At 36.4% G+C, this 20,314-nt stretch overlaps 1 protein-coding gene across 9 annotated transcripts in view; it reads right to left on the bottom strand.

Moving 5' to 3' along the window:
- Positions 1 to 20,314, bottom strand: part of MEF2A (myocyte enhancer factor 2A) — a 94,361-nt gene that overhangs the window by 30,403 nt on the left and 43,644 nt on the right. The window lies entirely within an intron of this gene.

Genomic DNA, 20,314 nt, shown 5'->3' with positions numbered 1-20,314 from the left:
TAATATTCACTTTTTAAAGAGCATACAGTTAAACTCTGAGAAACACAGTGGCCAAAATTTTCGGTCAAATTCAACAACTGCAGTACATTAATAGATGTAACACTTGGTCTCAGTAGTTTATAAAGGCAGGATTTTCCCGTGCTTCTGTCATCCTGCATGATAACAAGAACTGCAAAAAGAAGTATAAAAAGAAATTACATAATCCCTCTCTAAAATGACTTAGTTAGCTAAATATAAGTTTTTCAGACTCCTTTAGGCTAACTTGATGCAACTGCTTCATTGAGCTACTTCCTGTTTTCTGATGGAGAACTCACAGCAACATTGCCTGGAAAAAAAACCAAACTTGCCTACAACCTAGGCATTACAAATAAGCTACTGAAAGAAAGGATGTGAAACTACAGGTCTCGTGATCAAATTTTAAGAGGTATTTGTATTCCTTGTTGTTTTTCTTTTTCACCCTATTACACAATCAGAAATCTTTCTTTGCAAGTTCTCATTTATAACGAAACAAGATTTAAAATATTACCTATTGAAAAATCTTTAATATTTAAAAAAAAAAATTAAAAAGGAAAGCAACATAAATTTTTAAACATTTACACGTTAGCAGTGTTGTATGTTTTCTTTTTGTGAGAAATCATCTATATTCTATAAATTGTACACAAAACCCCCTAAAGATTTGAAATCTGCAAGCTGATGTTCTCAGCACCATAAAGAAATTGCATTTGTTTTCCCATAGAAGCTATGTTTCCATAACACACTGAATTTCTGATTTAAAAACCAAACTGTTTTAGACTATAGTATTCATCTGTATTTTTCTTGGAGTGCTATCTACTAATTCTTAGTACAATAAAAAGTACAAAAGACTTTCTCGCTATTCATATATATATGCAAAATACTGCCTATTTCTACTTCAGTTTTAAAGCAGTACTTGAAAATTCAATTACGCCATTTGAAATTCTTTAATATCACAGGTCACCATAAGCTATAATTCCTTCTCAAGTTTCTTGGCTTGCTCCGCGTATCCCACACAGTATCTGGAACTCCCACAAAAATGTAATCACTAAATCAGCATATGGGGAAAACAGGTGTAGCTTCCTCCAACACCTGTCACGGCACTGATCCTGCTCCTCTAACCAATCAGCTGGACACGTATATGGACTTGGCCATACAAGGGCCGGCTGTTTGGCCTCTCAAGGTCGGAGCCTGTTATCCCTCTCCCCACCCTTTCTAACAAGTCAGCCTGCCACTCTTCTACACTTTGATATCAGCAGGGAAAATGTTAACACAGTATAGTCTGGATTACACTTAACCCCTGCAACCCACAGAATTCTGTAAATAGAATCCAAATACGTCTTTACTTGGTGCTCAGCGTCAACATGCATATGCAGTGCCCAAGACATGATTAGAAGCTGTGTTAGATACTATGAAGAAAAATCTTGCAAGAAATACACATACTGTCCAGTTCACCTCCTTTGATAAACACGTTACAACAATTCTAAGTATTGCAGCATGGGAGTTTCATTAGTGCTCCTTTCAATATTCTAAAACAATCAAGTGAAAGCTTTTAAGCATAACGCTGCCAATTCATCCTCCCAGATCTATCTGAAAATTATACTCAAAGTTCTAATATAAAGGAAGAGATTTAGTTAAATATAAAAATGCATCCTTCCTCTTGGTGACTGGTTTTTTTATTTATTTTTTATAACAATGGGGTTAACTCTGCTTTGACTCATGAGGAAGGAAAATGCCTCAGTATCTCCTGTTTAAGATTCTGGAAACCTTCACTCCAGATGGGGTTCCTGTCATTGTGGAAGGATTTAAGCCACGGTTCACTGTTACAGATAAGTCGTCTGGGTCTGATATCCAAAGCTCTGTCTCCTTATCACTAAAACATGAACTGCCACTTTGAGGACCTAACCATAAAAAGACTGCCAACTTTATCATTGCCCAGTAACATAACAGTAGAACATTTCTGCTCCGTGGCTCGTACTAACAAGCGGAATGCTGTAATCTGTTCACACAGCCAGGCGAAGCCTATGCGAGACAGCCCAGCCTCAGCTTTCTCACAGGCTACGGAGTGAGACATGATAACAGGCCCTTGCTCAAAAGAAAACAAGAAAGGCCATGACTACTGGGAATCGCTCTGTGGGGACTCAGGAAAGCCAAACTCCATAAACAAGTGCTGACTCCACCCTCAAGATTCTCTACAGCTAAATCTTGTTATTTCTCCCATTAACGTAAATAACTCGCCCCCTGAGCTACTTCCAAGATATTATCATGGAGGCTGAAATTTTATTAACCCTGAAGATGGGGGGAGGTGTGGAGGAAAAAAATGCCAGTTAGAGAGACCAAATATTTGTGTAACATGAAGAGAGTTTTATTTCTCTGCTGTGGCACACAAGCTTGTTTAGAATAAAATCAGAGTTTTTGCAGTTGAGGCTAATAAAGAAAGAACATAAATTTAGTTACAACAAGAGTGAAAAAGAACATTAAATTTCAAGTTTTGCTATTGGATGCTCACTGCAATTACCTTCTGGTGTTAAGTCCTGTTTTCCAGCTCATTTAAGGGAATGTGTAGCCTTTTGAGTTAATCTGTATTACTTTCCACTTCCTCTAGACTTAGCCAAAATTACTGGAAATTGTTCCAACATGTTTGCCAGTACACTATGTTATGCCTTCAGTAACCAAGATTGTGCAGCTTTGATATTAGACTGGAATAACTAACTGATGAGAGAAAAATACTGATTTTTGTTAGAAAATAATACACAGTATTTATGAGGGACTAGGGCAGGTACGAAATCTTTTTTTTTTTTAAAAATGAAGCAAACACAACAATATAGTTGTGTGACATACAGAGTTGCTACAGAAGTGTTCCAGACAGCCATGGTCATCTTCATACTGCAGAATGACCCTGAAGTTTTAAACTGCTTTTGTTCCACTGTGTAAAACTGAAATATGTGAATATTGTAACTATTTGTTTAATGTTGACTTTTTTTTTTTTTTTTTTTTGAATGGCAGAGCTTAGAAAACATTGTATGAGAACAGCTGGACTAGCCTTGACAAGAAGCATCTAAGGAACAGAAGAAGGGCTTTTTGCAAAACAACAAAAAAATAATTAGCTTCTCTCCACAATTCAACATAAATTTTACTGAAACTGATAACATAGATACCAAAAAGTATGAAAATACAAAAATTTATTGTACAATCCATGAGGAAGCAAAGATGATGTTCAACCATCACAGTGTAATTATCTTAGCATAAGCTTCCTTTTACAAAATCCAACAGAGAAACATGAAATGCAGGAGCTTTAAGCCTGCTGAGTCTCCACAGCATGAAATCAAGTCACAACCTTCTCCAAGGCTTGTCCCAACCCAGCTGCACACAGCTTCTCTCACACAAACTTACACTGGCTCAATATACTGGTCATCAGCAGCTCTGGAAACCAGAAATTCTGCACAAACAAACAGAGATTACTGCTACCAGAGATGAAGTTAAGTGACAACCCCCAACTGTACTCCTCCCCATGAAAGATCCTGTTTTTTATATCCGACTCTGAAAGGACATGTTGCTAATGGCTAAAAAAGCACAATCGGCATGTTTTGTGCTCTGATTCAGTGAGTGTGGTTAAAAAGCCAAGACTACTGGTATTAGTGATCTAGGCTCCTTACCAGCTCTGGTAAAACTGTAGAAAACTTGATTATGCTCATTGTCACCCCAGGAAATATTATTTTTCTGCCTTAAAGCAAAAAAGTAAGATGACCTCATATGTAAAAAGTGTTACAAAGTGCTAAAAAGTGTCAGTTCATTCAAAACATTTTCAGTCTTGGGTTTGCTGTAATATTACACAAAAAGGAAACGGTTGTTGCTATCAATGCTAGTACGTATCATGTTAACAGCTCTATTTTTGCACTTACTACTGGAGCTGGCCAAACAGGATTTCTGTTGGTGCTTCATCCCAAATCATGAGGAAAAACATTTCCAAAATTTAACTAAGATTGAAATGAAAAGTAATATCCCTTGGAAAAGGCAAACCTTTGCTTAAAACCTGTGGCTAGTTCTGTTTCTGCTGTCGCAGTGGGAGTACAGAAAAGCTGTGAAGCAGCACAAATTTGGAATAATTACTTTTTAAAAAAAACTGTAATTTTAAAAAGTCTAAGTACTCCTCAGGCCTGAAGTAACAGAAAGGCTCCACTAGTACTGCCAAATATTACTGCTGCTCCAGTAAGCATGTACACCATGGTTATCGAAAGGATAACCAACTAAACAGTTTCCTGATGCTCTAGAGAGCTGCCATGCAATAGTGGAGAGGAAGAGTATGCTGCTGCCACTTGCACCAGATTCCAAAGGCTCCTCACCCACAAATGCAGTCACCAAGTGCTTACGCAGGTCTGCGCAGGAAGGACGGGCCTGAGCATCACTTTGTTATCCGTGATGGGAATAACGGTAAGATCACTGGGGCAAAAGATTGTGAAGTTGCAGTCTCACTGATAAAATGCAAAAGCCAGTACCATTAGCCCAGGTTGCAATAGGGCCTTTCCTAGCAATGTTCAGAAACAAAGAAAAGTAATTCCTAAAACAGAGATCCCAGGATAACTGAGAGCTATTTAGCCATACCGTAGCCTTCAGGATCAGTCCCACATTCCATCTCTGCAGATGATTAGAGATTCATGCTTTAAGGTTACTTCCCCATGCTTAAAGGGAACTGCTGAATTCTCTGTGGGAGTCCTTTGACAAGTTGACTGACAGTAACAACTTCCTGCCACAAGAAGTACAGGATCCTAGAGACCACCCTTAAGCCAACTCTGATGTTTGCTCAAGCCTGCAGTAAGTCATTTTTTCTTCACTAAAATGACAGAAAATTCTCCTTGGCCATTCCTTATTTAACTTACTTTTGCTGGGTTTGTTTTCAGTTGTAGCAGGAATAAAGTGGTTTTCCAATGTATGGGGCTGAGCACCACAGATACAAAGTAGGCAGAAGGAATGGCCTGTCCTTTCTGGCAGCAGCAAACCATTGCCTCAGCCACCACTGATAATCACATCCTACTTAAAAAGCTGCACCTTTTTTCTGAGATATTCACAAAACGAAGGACAAACACGGTAGTCACAGCACCACACTCCCACCCAGTTTTCATTCCTTTTGTGTGAAACATCAGTGAGAAAACAGGACATATTCCTTTAATGCAGTTCAGTTCCCTTCCCACAGCAGAGAGAGACTTCAGCTGGCAAGAACTGCAAGTATAACTACAGACTTCACATAGAGCAAAAAATCATGTTGAAAGCATGACAACTGCTTTATTATTTGCTTCCTGTTACATACTACTGCCACGAAGTTGAGCCTAAAACCAGGCTAGATTTTCCTTCCTTTATAACACAAAATATTTCACTTTCATCACCCTGAACAATACTACAGTGTATCATCCTTTACATAAAGTCATTTCTCCCCTATTATGTATAAAACATGTTCAAGTATCCCAGGAATATTCTTAGTCACTGAAAGCTATTTATAGTTTTCAAAATTCCTGCAGGTCAGTTTGGCTTCAGAAGTGTCATAATTTCTGTTTCTTTTCTCTACAATAACAACATGGTTCTGCAAAGTCAGAGCTTGACCCTCCAGTGCTGGGTATATGAATTTTACCACTGCCTAAAATACAAGCAAGAGTGAATCTTAAGTGCAGTGTATACATCAAAAGTGAACAGCCAGAGAAAAAACATATAATTCAACTCAGTAACCATGTTTTGTGTTTGAAGCTCATCAAATTATTTCTGTAGGCTTCAATTTCTTTCTTCATAGTTAGATGTACTGGATTATTTTATGTAATATTTACAAATTTTGCAAATTTTCCTCAGGCTCTATTAATATTCTCAGCTTCAACCACTGAAGCCTCTGCAAATTTCATTATGAAGCTGTTTTCCTTTGAGTTAGGGGGCTACTTAAGTTTAGCCCTAATACTATTGCTTTCAGTATCCCTGACACATTTTCAATTACATTTTGCTATGCTATCAGTTAGAATTTCAAATTCTAATTATAGCCACAAATACATACATCCCAAAACAGCACAGTAAAGCGGAGTGCTGCCCAGCTTTCAAAACTTCAGTGAAATGCACAGGAGATCAAATTAGATTATGACAGACATTTCCATGAGCTAAGCAACTCGGAGAGCTTAACTTCTTAAAGAACAAGGCCTCGCCAATCTTTCCGGTAGGCTCCCCAACAAAAATAATGTATACTAAATAAAATCTGAAAAATTTACTTACTCTACTTTTAGCTTACTGAAATAATATTTTCCATACTTGTGCTCAATCACTAGTGGTATTTCAAAATTAAATAATTGATATTATGCAAAACTTTCTGAGTAAAGCACTTCGTTAAAGTTTGCTACAATGATTATATTTCTTGGCCAAATATTGTAGTATGTTAGGAAAAAAAGGAGGTTTAGCATTAATTACTTACTCCAGGGTTTTACAAACAAGAAAGTTACAAGCCTGCCTAGCACTAGGCCATAAAACACAGGGAAGAGCCCTTTAAGCAATGCTCTGCTATGTTCATTTACAGATGAAAAATGTTCATGATTTGAAATTTTATCAGTGTCCCTGTTATATACCACTCTAAGAAAAGACACGGTCTTGTTTCAAATGTTGGAGCACTTCCAATATCTGGCAAATTTTAACATGTATCCCTCGCTTGCCAAACATGAAAGCTAGCTGTCAAATTCCTCCAAGATATGATAAAGATGGTACTCAGAATTCAAACTCTCCTTTATATAAAATAACACATACAAAAGGTTTTTAGACATGATATGATATGAGGCTTAAATTCTAGCTTGAAGCATCTTTGCTGTGAAACATTATTTTATATAGAAAAACCACAAGCAACTACTAAAGAGTAACTATTTTATGGGCTATAAAATCCATTCTTTTCACCCCTAGAATATTACACAATGCACTGGACTAGAAGGTATAGAAAGGGAAGCTGCTTGTATATGTGATTTTAGAGAAACACCATCTGTAAACTGTGGACTTTATAATGCAGTTGCTGACCTACACATAAACTGGACTGCTCACTCCTAAACAAACTTCTTGAGACTTAAAATGATTAGTAATCCATTAGCACTGATAATACTATTTCCACAGTGAAAGCTAAGCCAAGCTCTCAAAGTCTGATATTTGATGCATTTGTCTTTGTTTCACTTTCTATACCACTTACTAGATTATGAAATTTTATATCGCTGGGCAGGTTTTCATTTCACCTGTTTTATAGAAAGTACCATCAACTACATTTTTCCATTAAAGAGTACAAAATTGCCAGTCTAAGTCAATCTTATTCAATCTTTTTATTAAAAACAAAAGACAAAGTAGCTCGATGTTTATCTTCAGGAAGCAGAAACTATTCCTTAGCATATAAATTAAGCATATTTTACAGTCCTTTCAGGGAATGCAGTCTTCAACAAACAAAATTAATGGTAAAAAAAGGCAAAACACAGTTTTATGTCAGAATGTTCAAAGAGATATTGTATGGTACATTAATGCTTTTTTCAATCCTTACTCAAGTGACAACATGTATATGTACATACACATCCTACCTCTTCACACACTTGCAATGGTTAAAATATAAATCAGCAACAGCAGTAGCTGACTGAATGCCTCCCTTCAGCAACTATATATTGCAGATAAGCCATATGGAACATGAAAAGTTTCCAAGCGTAGCAACCCATCTGCATAATATCCTTCATAATCTTTTAGAAGTTCTTTAGTAAAAATATTATCTCCTACTCATAGTTTGTCAAGAAAAATTTTCTGAAGTCTGATTACAATTCAATGATATAAAAAGAATGGGTTTCTTTTGGTCTACCTGCCTATACAGTACTGCTATTTCAAACATTTCTTGTCCTGAATTTCTCCTTACAGCTTGAAAATTAGAAAGGATAACAGAAACTATTTCAAAGTCTTGGTACTCAAGATAACTTAGTATTATCAAAACAGTAATTACAACACAAATATCAACTATTCCCAAAGAACATGTTGAGCAGATTCTAAGGATTTATACAATTGTTAAAATACCATTCACATGTAAGATTGTGGGAACTACTACACTAATGTCTACCAGAACAAGCTTCAATTATCTTTAATATTGGTATGGAACTGCCATTTTATTTCACCCAAAAAGGTGTCCAACTCTATAGACAAAAAGCTAGAAGTATGTGTGGGCACACGTGTGCACTCTGAACAGGTATGGCATGTGCATGCACAGCATACAAGCATTATCCCATTTCATAACACTACTGCAGAATACTTAACAACAACAACAAAAGGAAGTTGAATAAGGCAACTGAAAGCTGGTACTTGAAAACACTGAGAGAAGTATGTACAGCAGGAAGCAGCAAGCCTCTCTAGAAATAAAGAAGTAGGGTTCAAGCAGATACGTCTCTATTTTTACTGAATTAAAATAATTAGAATGTAGGACTTCAAGACACAACGCTGTAATAAGCATGTCACGACTCATGTTTTGAACACTGAACTTCTCAGTTATGTGTCAAAGAAATACACTTAATATGTTTTCCTTGCATAACCTGCACTTAGAGTGAGTTATTCAAAAGCCAAAACACCTCTTTGAAGACTGTTCTCACCTAACCTGAAAAGGGGGTGGGAAATCAAAGATGTGGGGAAATCAAAGGTGGGACCTAGAGAGGCAGAGAGAAAAGACTGTACAGGAATCAGGGACAGTAAAATATGAGTACACTTTACCATGTGTAATTCATGTCAATGTTGGATAAAGACTGGCTCTGGCATGCTTGATTTTTTTTTTTTCTTTTTAACAAGTCACTTTACTCGGCAAGTACTGTATTTTAAGTTAATGCAAAAAAGAGCAGGGCTTTTAATGGCACTGCTTTGTTACAGTTAGAAGACCTTTGATCTAAAAAATGTTCAAAATATTCCCAAATAATTTGGGAATTTTTAATTAAAAATATATTATTCACTTGCTATTGAAAGTAACTGAAAAATAATTACAGTAAAACATCATTTAAATGTTAAAATTCACACTACTGCCAATTTAACTAACTTAACTAGCATTCCATAGTCTATCCTATAAATTGCAGACATGTAAGCTCCCACATGAAATTTTACATCACTAATAGGACATTAACAGGATGTAAAAACTATCACTGGTAAGTGACAAAAAGACATTAACACTGTATGTGTATTGATTTATAAGTATGATGAAGAACAAGAAAGATATGATACAATAAGCGCTGTTAGAAGATTCATAGGTGTGTACCACAAGACCTACCACCATAAATACCTTCTTTATTCAGGTGACAAAACCAGTTACTATACAAAACATACCAGGTGAAAAGACCAACACGAAGTCCCTTGTTCAGATGAGCATTGAGAATGTTACAGCCTAGATAGGCCACACTACTTGGAGTAAAACACTGGCAATGAACAAACCACAATCTCCATCATATGATCAGAAGTATCTCACTGCACCCACATGACTGGGAGGTTTTATGACAGTATGAAGATCTAGGACATTTCTTCTTGAAGGCTAGAGACTCCCCCAGCCCTCTTCTGCAGAACCACCATCAGTTTAAGGCCCAAACATTAAGATTATTCAAAAGCAAATTACTAGAAACTTCTCAACAGAAACACAGCATGTAAACATGCTGAGGTCCAACAGGCAAGTAGGAGCAAAGCATCCTATAGATGACGCTCTCCCTCCTTTTTGACAGTTTATGCTAAAACACTGGTTGATGAACAGTAATGACCAAGAAGCTAGCACTTCTGCTGTCCCTTCTGCAAGGTGATTAATCACTGGCAGATTGGCAGGGTGGACAGCTGAAGACACTACCAAACCCATGAACTTGGAAATCAAAAGCTGGGCTTACATTAACTCTCCACTGAAATCAAGAGTATCATCAGAAAGAACAGTTATTTATCTCACTGTAGTTCCAGGAGATGCATTGTTCTGGGGTCTGTTCTTCCCATGCACAGCTTGTGTAAAGTCACTCACTCTAGATTAACAGATGCCATGGTCCTCACTTTGAAATTGCAAAGTAAAAATATACTCTTCTAACTGTCAATACAGAATTTCAAAAGCACCAAATTCTGCAGCAACACAAGGGCTGCAGAATAAAGACCAGCACTGCTTGAAGAACTTGTTAATACAAGTAAATAATTATGTCTTTGTGTGACTGCCTGCATGAACTCCAGCATTAACAAGCAGTGAGCTGTTGCAGATTTTCTTGGAATCGATTTTCAATGCTACTTAACACAACATCTCCAGAACAGCTAAATCCAGCAGCAGATCTTTGATATGTGTTTCCCAAGCAGTGGGTGTCAGAACTGGACTTTGTGTGTCTGCCCTACAAATTTCAAAAATAAAAACATTCTCCAAACACACTGCAGAATCAGTTGGAAAAATATCACTTGCACAGCTGGGAAATAAATACAGAACTTCATAACAGAGGAGAATCACTGGGTTTATGTAGCTAACCGGCAGCACCTATTTAAATAAATACTAAAAACAGTCTCCAAAGAAAATGAGAGGTATGTGTTATTCACCAAGAATAGAAGCTATGTGCAATATTAAAAAAAATAGCTGCTTCCATTAAGTTTTGAATCTTTGGAATCTGTTGTCCAAGTCTGTACTACAAACAAATATACAAACTTGGAGCCTTAATCACCCCTTGCTTCTAAAAGGAGGATGGCAAGTAAGAGGTATAGGATGTAGGAATCACTCCAACAAACCCTCATGGACCAAAGTATCCCAAATGCAATATGTATCCCTAAAGACTCTCTCAAAATACTCTTCGTTACTCCACTTGAAAGTGCATCTTTTAAAATGTCTAGAACATTTGACATATTTTAGCTTCTACAGTTCAAAGTTTATATTTTAATAAAGATTAGTGAGGAAGGATAGAGTAAATATGCTACTACTATCTGCTAATTCGCAATATAAACCGAAGTCAAGGGTAGTTTTCACTGGAAACACATGAGAAATACTTAAAATAGCCATAAGACAAAAAAACAACACAGATCCCACCTAATGGCCAGTTTTACATCGTAAGGCCTCATTCAAAAGCACAACAGCCTATGTTTTCTACAGTAAAATGAGCAAAAGCAAAAGTTTTCTTTAGTCAAACCTCATCCTAGTAAGTTACATGGGTACAGTGAAAACAAGTTTTGCTCTTAGGGCTTTGGGCTGTTGAATATTTTTATTTATTCCAGTTACAGCTAAATACTGCACACTGCGAAGGAAAGCACCAAAAAAAAAACCTCACACAAACTAAAAAGTAGTTAACCTTACGTAATTAGAATCCAAAATATTCATTATATTCATTAACATTGTTAGCTACTGCTGTCTTTAATGGTTAATATGTCTGGAGTTCAATGAGACACCTAGAAAATGCTTGCATCATCCAAACTGAAATATTAACAACTCATGTTACCACTAGAAACTAAGGGAAGAACCTTTAAATAGTACTACTTTCTGTTTAGATGTAGTCTACACTTTAGTATTACAATGACAGGCTTATACCTCTGACTGGCAGGGGCAGGTCAGGACACTGAACAGTCATGCCCATAGTCATGTCTGTCAATCAGAACTGTTCTAAGAACTAAAGCACATCTCTGTGAACTTTACTGATTATGAGTATCTTGTAGCTACAGACATAGGTAGTGATGGGAACTGAATCAAGCCATACTTTAAGTTGTTTTAAGGAAAACTGTTATCTGTGCTCAGAAAGATTGCTATCTAACCACCCCAACAAGTACTACTCCAGCTCTGCTCAGAACTTGCTTCTTCCAGACTATGACTTTTAACAATTCATTTACTATATCTATTAAGCTACATCTATTTATTCTTATTTTGGGTTTCATGTCAAATTCAGGAAAAAAACTTAACAACATTTAATGGAGGCAGGAAGGAGAAGAAGGGAGAAAGTTTAGTATATTAGTTATCATCAGGTAACTGTAAGAAGGCAGCGGAAAAGGAGAGGAAGAAATGATCTCTGGTCTACAAACAGAATTTAAAATGCTGGCCAAGCATCTAGTTCACAGGACAATTAACCACTTCATTAAAACAGCCAGGTCAAAACACTGATAGGTTGTAATGAGGACAGGAAAGATTTAGCTATTTCCTTTTTACTAATGATATTTGGACCTGTGATATCATTCATTTCTCTTTAAAGAGAGATTCACATAAATGGGGGGAAAAAATTTCTCAAAGATGAAAACATGCTATTATGACCAACTCAAACTCTTGGTGTGTCTTCTACATGAAGTACAAAGTTATCTTGGTTCTTAAAATACATCCACATCACCTATTGCAGGGCTGCTTCTGCAGAGTTTTCAGTAGACAGGTACCACACAAAGGCCCTCTACTAGTATTTGACATAGATTTAAGATTCTGGTCTTCACAGCAGCACAGCCTCCTGAAGAGCCATCTAATTTGATTTGAGATTCTACTGATGTACAGCCAAGTAAGCTGTCATTCACCAGTTAAGTGATTAGCTTTTTCTGTTAGTTTATTAACAAAAATAAGGAGAACACCACAGCAAATTTCATTTCACAGCTTCAAGATAATCTCACTAGTATAACTGTCATCCAACTGTTGTAGAACAGATCTGAACTGGAACTACATAAAATTACTAGTGGTAATACAATAGCTAAGCACAACCATTATTAGCAGGAGACTTCAGGAACTTAATATATTAAGATGCATTCTAGACAAACTTCGTATATATATATGCTTTAATTAGTGACTAAAGATGGAATTCATCAAAATTCAGAATACCAGTACAGCATAGTAAATTTAAAACACCAGCACTTTAAGAAGTAGAAGAAATCTAGTGTTCTTAACCCTAAACCACTAAATTTTATCACTGGTTTCGACACAAGAAAAGTGTAGCTGTAGATTATTTGCAGGCAAGCCAAAGCTATTTAAAAAACAAATTAAGTTTATCCTACTTTTTGCAATTCTTTATGTATCACAAATGAAGGAATGCAAAATGACATTAACTAGGAACAAAAAACTTTTTTATATCACTGTAAACTTTCTTAAAGTCACCAACAACCTACCATTTAAAAAAAAAGTCATTTTAACATTAGTCACCAGTATGTCCAAAGCAATTTCAGCATAGCCAAAGAATTAAAAGAATATTTTAAAGTAGAACAGTATTACCAAATGCAGATATGGGAAAACTAATGATAACAGTAAACAGCTCAAATAAAACAACTTTGGGGATTAAGTGTTGAACTTAACCTCCCAAATCACCAAAAAAAAAAAAAAAAAAAAAAGAGACACCATTAGGAGTAGTAACTGTTCTGCTCAGCACAAAATCCACAGGTGTGTTCTGTCACTATACTCAACATAACTATTCGCTACATTGACCACATTTTAAGCTTTTCAAGGAAGCTGTTTCTTCCTGAACCCTGAGTGGGAAATAAAACCCCAAAGCAGAACCTGTTTACAAGCCAGGTTTATAGTAAACACTTCTTCCAGAAAAAAATAGATTCAAGCCACTGTACATATATATAGATACACACACATATATTTTTATGTATCTTTTTCATGAATCATATTCCAGACCACTTCAGGTTTTATGCATTTTCTCTCTTTTTAAGCTAAAAGTGAGATTTTAGTCCTTAACCATACATAAATCCTCATCAATCACCTCCTTAAAATGTCTCAAAGGCATTTGTGTGCCATCTCAAATTATTTGAAATGTTATATGCAGTATAATTACATTTACATAATCATTTAGCAAATCAAGTGCAATAATGCCTACATTTTCTCAACATCATGAGCAGATCACAAAGTCATTTCCTTACTTCACTGAAACCATTTTTAAGCTTCTTCCTTCTTTTGAATCTATAGCACTTATTTCCACAGTGCGGTCCATGCTATTTGGAGACCAAAGCAAGTAGTCCAAACAGCAAAACCACATGTTAATACTGTACACAGTACTCATACGTCATCTTCTATCAGCCCAAAGCTTTTTGCTTTCTCCCCGCATACCATCCCCCACCCCCGCCAAGTCTAGCCCACTTCTGGCAATTCGCCATCTATCAAATATGAAGGAATGCAAAACAATATTAACTAATCAACATTGTCAACCTCCCTACAATCTCTAGTGTGTGTCTAATCATCAACATTCATGGTATCACCTCTCAGCACTATCTCCGTTCTGTAAAGCTGTGTTAATATTTCATGTATATTTGGAGGTTTTAGTCAGTTACATTAAGCATCAATTTTCATTTGCAGCTGAAAGTGGTTGTAGAGCATTCTCTTCCTTTTTAAAAATATGTTTAAAAACTTACCATGTAACTTCTCTTATGAAACATTTCAAAGAAATGTATTTTTGAAGGATGTGATCCAATTTCCACCATCTTACTTTTTTAGCTCTGAATAGCAAAATATGGAAGCCCAAATTGCTTGCCAAATGCATATCTAGATTGCATCTAGATACACCAGGTATCCACCAAGGAAGGAAATAGGACCAATTAATTGAACATCTTTCTCATCTAATTTTGTATGTGTGTATCCATGTATATTGAGACACAATTCCCAGATCTTCAATTTCATATGAAGTTCACCTAGATTTAAAAAAAGAAGCTATGAACCAATTCAAGTGGTACCAAAATACCATAACGTCCTGTGGTTAACAAACTATTATACTGTGTGGCACACCAATAACAGTTCAAAATACATGTTGGTAATCCATAGCCTGGAAAAGCAGCAATGCTGGGGAGGTGGAGAAAACTGGATAAAAAAACAAAACCAAAAAGCTTTTGGTTTATAAACACAGTGTTTCAACACCAACTTTTCTGTTTATGCTCCCTACACTGTTACACTTGTCTCTTGGCATATGCTCCATCTGGCTGTGGAGATGCATCTGCTTCTTTACGCTGCAGGCTCTACATGTGCAGATGAGCTCTACATGCTTACTCAAAGCTATGATCTGACAATCACATCTCTTACACTATATATGTCTGTGACTGAAGAACATGTATTGCTCCTATAACAGCTCTTCATTAAAATTTTGTGAAAAGGCAGAGAAGCAGAATGCCTGTTTGGTATTTTAATGCAAGATGATGCACTGAAAACAGTTTCTGTAAGATTAAACTGGCTTATTTACACTACTGTTAAGTTGCAGTACATACATTTACCTACTTTCTGTCTTGTTTGTGTCAAAACTGTGACATGACCACTATCACACCAAGCCATCACAAACATTACTTCCTATTAGAGTCAGCATTTTCCATGTTAAGAGATTTAATACAAAAATCCAAATCACTTCCTGTAACTTACACCAGGAAACAATTATGATTATTCCAATACAGCAGTCTTTTCACAAGATGAGTATGTTTACAGTAATTACATTATATAGTTTAGGATAGTTTTTTTTAATACTTTTTAGTTATGATTATTATTGCAGATTATTGCATATTTCAAGGACAGCTGTCAATATTTGGGGTATAATCCAAGCCCTACACAGCACATTATACTATACTGAAAACTGGATTAAAGTATACAGCACAGAAGAGGCTCATTATCTGACACCTATCCAAAATTCTCATGGGCACAGATGCCAACCAGCAAAGTAGGTCACATTTTAGACAGGCTCCTAAAAATCAAATCACCTCAGTTTGATGAGGTGATATGACAGAACGTGCACAACCCACCCACAGCCAAGTGTAGGTGAAATAAACCCTGCTTTGCTGTATTGCTCAAGGAACATCAAAATGTGGAAAAGAGAAAGTCGAGTTAAACAGGCAAGAAGAGCCTGTCTTCAACCCTTGACTCCCAGAAAAGGCGAGGCTGGAAGAGAAGGAACAACTGAACAACTGCTGCTTTCTGAGGCCTTCTTGAGGGACAGAAGGACCCACCATGGAAGTTTACCTTGTAGATAATCTGTAATAATCGTAACATGCCCTACACTAAAGAAGATTGAGTATGAGTGCCTGCTCATTTCCCTCTTTTCCTCTGGATCAAAAAAGGATGAATGTTCAAGGTCTCAAATTGTCTTTTATACATTAAAACATTTTGTTGACCATATGGATACCAAATCCTGATAAAACCTGAAATTCTTCCCATTTTACTCTGCAGAAGTAGTCTACTTCTTTCTTCAGGAAAAATAATTACTTGCCAAGAATAATGTGATACAGAAAAAAAGTCCATAAACATTAGAGCATCAAATGCTGTAACACCTACAGCAAGTCCTTCAAATTATAGAGAGTACTTCAGCATAACAATCTTCAACTGTGCCATTATGGCTTTGTAAAACTAAATATATGATCCTAATATTTCAAGAATTCAAAGCACACACTGAATGAAAATTTCACTTTTTTCAATATTCCTATATAGTCCATCTAACCTGTGCAAGAGCACTAGCTTTCACTCAAGTAATTATGAAAAAATAAGACGAATGAAACCTTATTGTAAAACAGAACAAAACCTCTTATCTGATGTGAAAAAAGACCATATTCTCCAAGAGCAAGAGACAAAGAATTTTTTTGAATGAGAATTTCTATTTCTGAAATTGTATGAAAATGTTGTTATGGAATTTCAACAGAAGATACATTTTTTTTCTTTCATGAGGCTTAAAGGAAACATTACGCTCACCCTCTCTTGAGTAAATGCAGGAGATCAGCAACCATAAGCAAAGTTTCACTGTCCTCACCAACATCAGCTGTGTTCACCTACCATATTTCAGAGGGATGCAGAAATTAATTTAAGAAACCCATAAGACCAATAGTGCCTGATCCTGATAAAGAAGAAAGTTTTTTTTTTCCACAGACCTGTGTGTGTTCTGAACATTTTGAGTGTTTCAAACAATTCTGTTTTCCCTATGCACCTCTTTTCTTCCAATGCTGTAGAACAGATTCAAAACAGAACAAAAGTCAAAGATAACAGCGATTGAATCCCAGCTCAAAAATGCCACACAGTATCCTTTAAAAGTGGTTACAGGCCATCTGTCACAAGATCTTCTCCCTTAAAAATACCAAATGGCAGGGAATGGACCATCCCCAAGTATACTACTGATAGAAAACTAAGCTTACATTAAAATGAAAATCCGTAACTTCCAATTCCATCTATTCAAAAGTCTATGACTCTGCCAAGACAGCTGAAAAACCATATTCCTTATACCCATATCAGTTACTAGTTACCAAGTAGCTACGAAAGAAAAAAATTATTATAACAAAAACTCATGGTAAGAAATAGGTAAAGACGACAACAATTTATTGATAGACAGACTCTTTAGAAATTGAATGGGGAAAAAAAAGGGGGGGGGGGGGAACAAGGAAATGCTACAGAACTTAAGAAAAAATGGGACCAACAAAAACACATAAAAGGGACAAAAAATTAAAACCGAATAGGTACAGGACAACAACAGAGCATTCACATCTACAACAACATGTACAGTGAAAGACATAAAGGCACATATCAAAAAAAATTCTAGTATTCATTTAAGATGCCAGTGCTCTCCCTCCTACTATGTTTTCACACAAACGTTCCAGCAGCAACAGAAGATACCAAGCTCTGGGCATATAAAAGCAATTCCTATGCCAAAACTGAACAGGCAGCAACTATAAGAGGAAGATGTCTCATCAATTTCACTTAATCATTTACAACATTGCCATCCACCCAGTACTGAAAATAAGTAGCAGTAGATTTGTTTCTTCCCTTATACAGCTTCTCAGCTGTGTAGAATTAGCTTTCCTTCTAGCACTGCAAAAAAACCTCCTGTCATGCATATCAGGAACACAGTGGGTCAAGACTAGTTTCACGGTGAGCCTACATCACGATAAATACCATCTGTTATATTCAAAGAGGCAAGTGAATTACTAAAATGTTAACTAAGATATATACATCAGCTATAACTCCATAAAATGGGACTACTCTAAATTGGTTTAGCATATATTTGACATTTTTAGGGGGTTTTTTTGGTAATTTTTATCTGTTAAAATTGTATTTCTACATAGGCTCAATAAAGAGAAGCCATTTTACGTTGGTCTTTCAGCACATTTCCAAAATGCTGGTGCTGTAACTTCACCTCTATCATGCCACAAGCATCTGTCAATGGTGAAATTACATGAAGCAGTGAGCTTCTGGCAACTTGCTACTGCTTAAATACAGGAGTCTTACCCTTTCCCCATCTCATCTCTTCTCCCACCTTCCTCCCTACCTATGCTGTACCTGCCATTGCATCTGCTCCAGATCACATCATACTCTCCATTGAACCCATTCAGCTCTGTTGTAAAGCAAAAAAGTAGATAATTTTCCACTGAAAAGGAATGTTTTTCTAAATTAAAGACATTATTTACTTACAGTGGGAAGCAAACCATCCAAACCCAACCAGGAATGATCTCTTAATTGCCTAAAGAACAATAGCTAATAGACTACAAAGTTACCATACAGGCAGAGCAAATCTAAAATGCAACCAGTTGCAAAAAACGAAACTGTGGAGTATCTCTCTGAAATACTGTACACACAATTTTTTTTCCTGGAATCCAACAGAGAGAATACATCACTCTATCTTACATATATTGAGCTTGTGAATACTTCATCCGACTGACTTAACTTTCCCATCCAGAACACAGCCATAAACTTAAAGAAGATATTTTTGCTGCAAAAAGGTATATGCTCCCCTCTCTGGCTAAATAACTTTTTCCCGAGAAAGAAAATTTTAAAAACAAACAAACAAAAAAACCCCAAACCACCAAAACAACAACATTTCAAGCAGACTAAAGAACACACAGGGCTAATCTGAAGAGACTAGGAGATGCACTCCTAAATTACATTATGTTAGAAAAATGACAGTAAAGTCCCAAATCCTGCACTAGTATAATACAGTAAACCTACAGAGGAAAATTAGAAAGAATTTGCAGATAAGTCCTTGCATGTTGCCCCAGTATAGAAACCATATATGCACTTGGGTACTGACTGCACTTTTTTATGTAGCTGCCAAGGGTCAAACTCTTGACACTGGTAAAAAACAACCACCAACAAAAAACAAAAACAAAAAACCAAAAAACCCCAAAAAAACAACAGGCAGCCTTGCATATAAGTTATTTTGGAAGAAGTTCTTACACCTCGTGATATGAAGAAGCACTATTACCACAAGTCAGAACACAGAGGCCTCAGATGCAGAACAAAAATCAGCGTGGTTAACTGACTCGGTTGCATCCTTATCTCAAATTCACGTCTGTTGAAATCAAAAGTTCATCCTGAAAGAATTAGGTTTTCCCTTCCTCTACAGTGGCTATCCCTTATTTATACTAATCCAGTGACTAAATAATACTCCAACTCTTCAAAGCTTGTGTTATCACCCTCATTAGTACTCAATGCTGAAAACAGAAGTTGGAGATTTTCTTTCTGATCATAAAAGGCAGTTGACAAATTAGCAGAGAAACTTCTCAGAAAGAAATATAAGGCATTTGTCTATTTCTCAGTTTTGTCAATCTGATTTTTGCTTGAAAACTTATGTACAAGATCAGCTAGTATCCTCCCTGTACTCTGTGATCCCCTTGGCAATAGACTCTTCAGCTATACAAGGCTAATCACTATTCCTAAATCATTCCTAAAAAGCAAGGCATTTGTTCAGAAGACAACTTCAGAATTTAAATGAAACACTTAAGTCAGCCACCTGTTTTGGTCTATTTACAGGACTACTGGAGACATATCTGAAATGCAGTTAGAGTACATAAAGGCTCCAATTGCCAAGAAAATCCTTGATTTCTACTGCACCTAATTTAGAAATTATGTACTGGAAAGAGTTTCTATTTAAAGCACAAGCATAATAAAAGTAGACGAAACCAATACCTTTGAGTAAATATATACATGCTGTTCTACTACCGCAGAAACTGCAGTCGTTCTACTGCTATGTTTTAACTGACATACAGACTGACCAGACAACAAATTTAATTAAGTTCATTTGCTCCACAGATTCACTTTTTTTGTTGTTTTTTTGGCTGAACAAGGGACAGCATAGACTGTGGTTGATCTGAGCCATGTGCAACGTTTGACTGGTAAAATGACTACCAGCTCAGAAGAGAAAAAGGGGCCAACTATAATTGCCTGTTAGGCTGAGGGCACTCTTTGGACCTTATGCTCCATCCAATTGATTTTCTTCCCTTAAAACCTGAACACTTCCCCCCTCCCTCTCCCAGAAAATCAACCCTCTTTCACACCTCTATTTCCATTGCCAAATGTGGTTGAAATCAAACATGTTTCCCAGAAACTGGCAGGGGGTGGAGGGCAGATGGGAAAACAACATAGCTGTAAAGATGACTTATTGCCTTAGAGAAACCA

Source organism: Haliaeetus albicilla, chromosome 12, assembly GCF_947461875.1.
Source record: "Haliaeetus albicilla chromosome 12, bHalAlb1.1, whole genome shotgun sequence".
Lineage (NCBI taxonomy): Eukaryota > Metazoa > Chordata > Aves > Accipitriformes > Accipitridae > Haliaeetus > Haliaeetus albicilla.
This window is presented reverse-complemented; position numbering and strand designations above follow the sequence as displayed.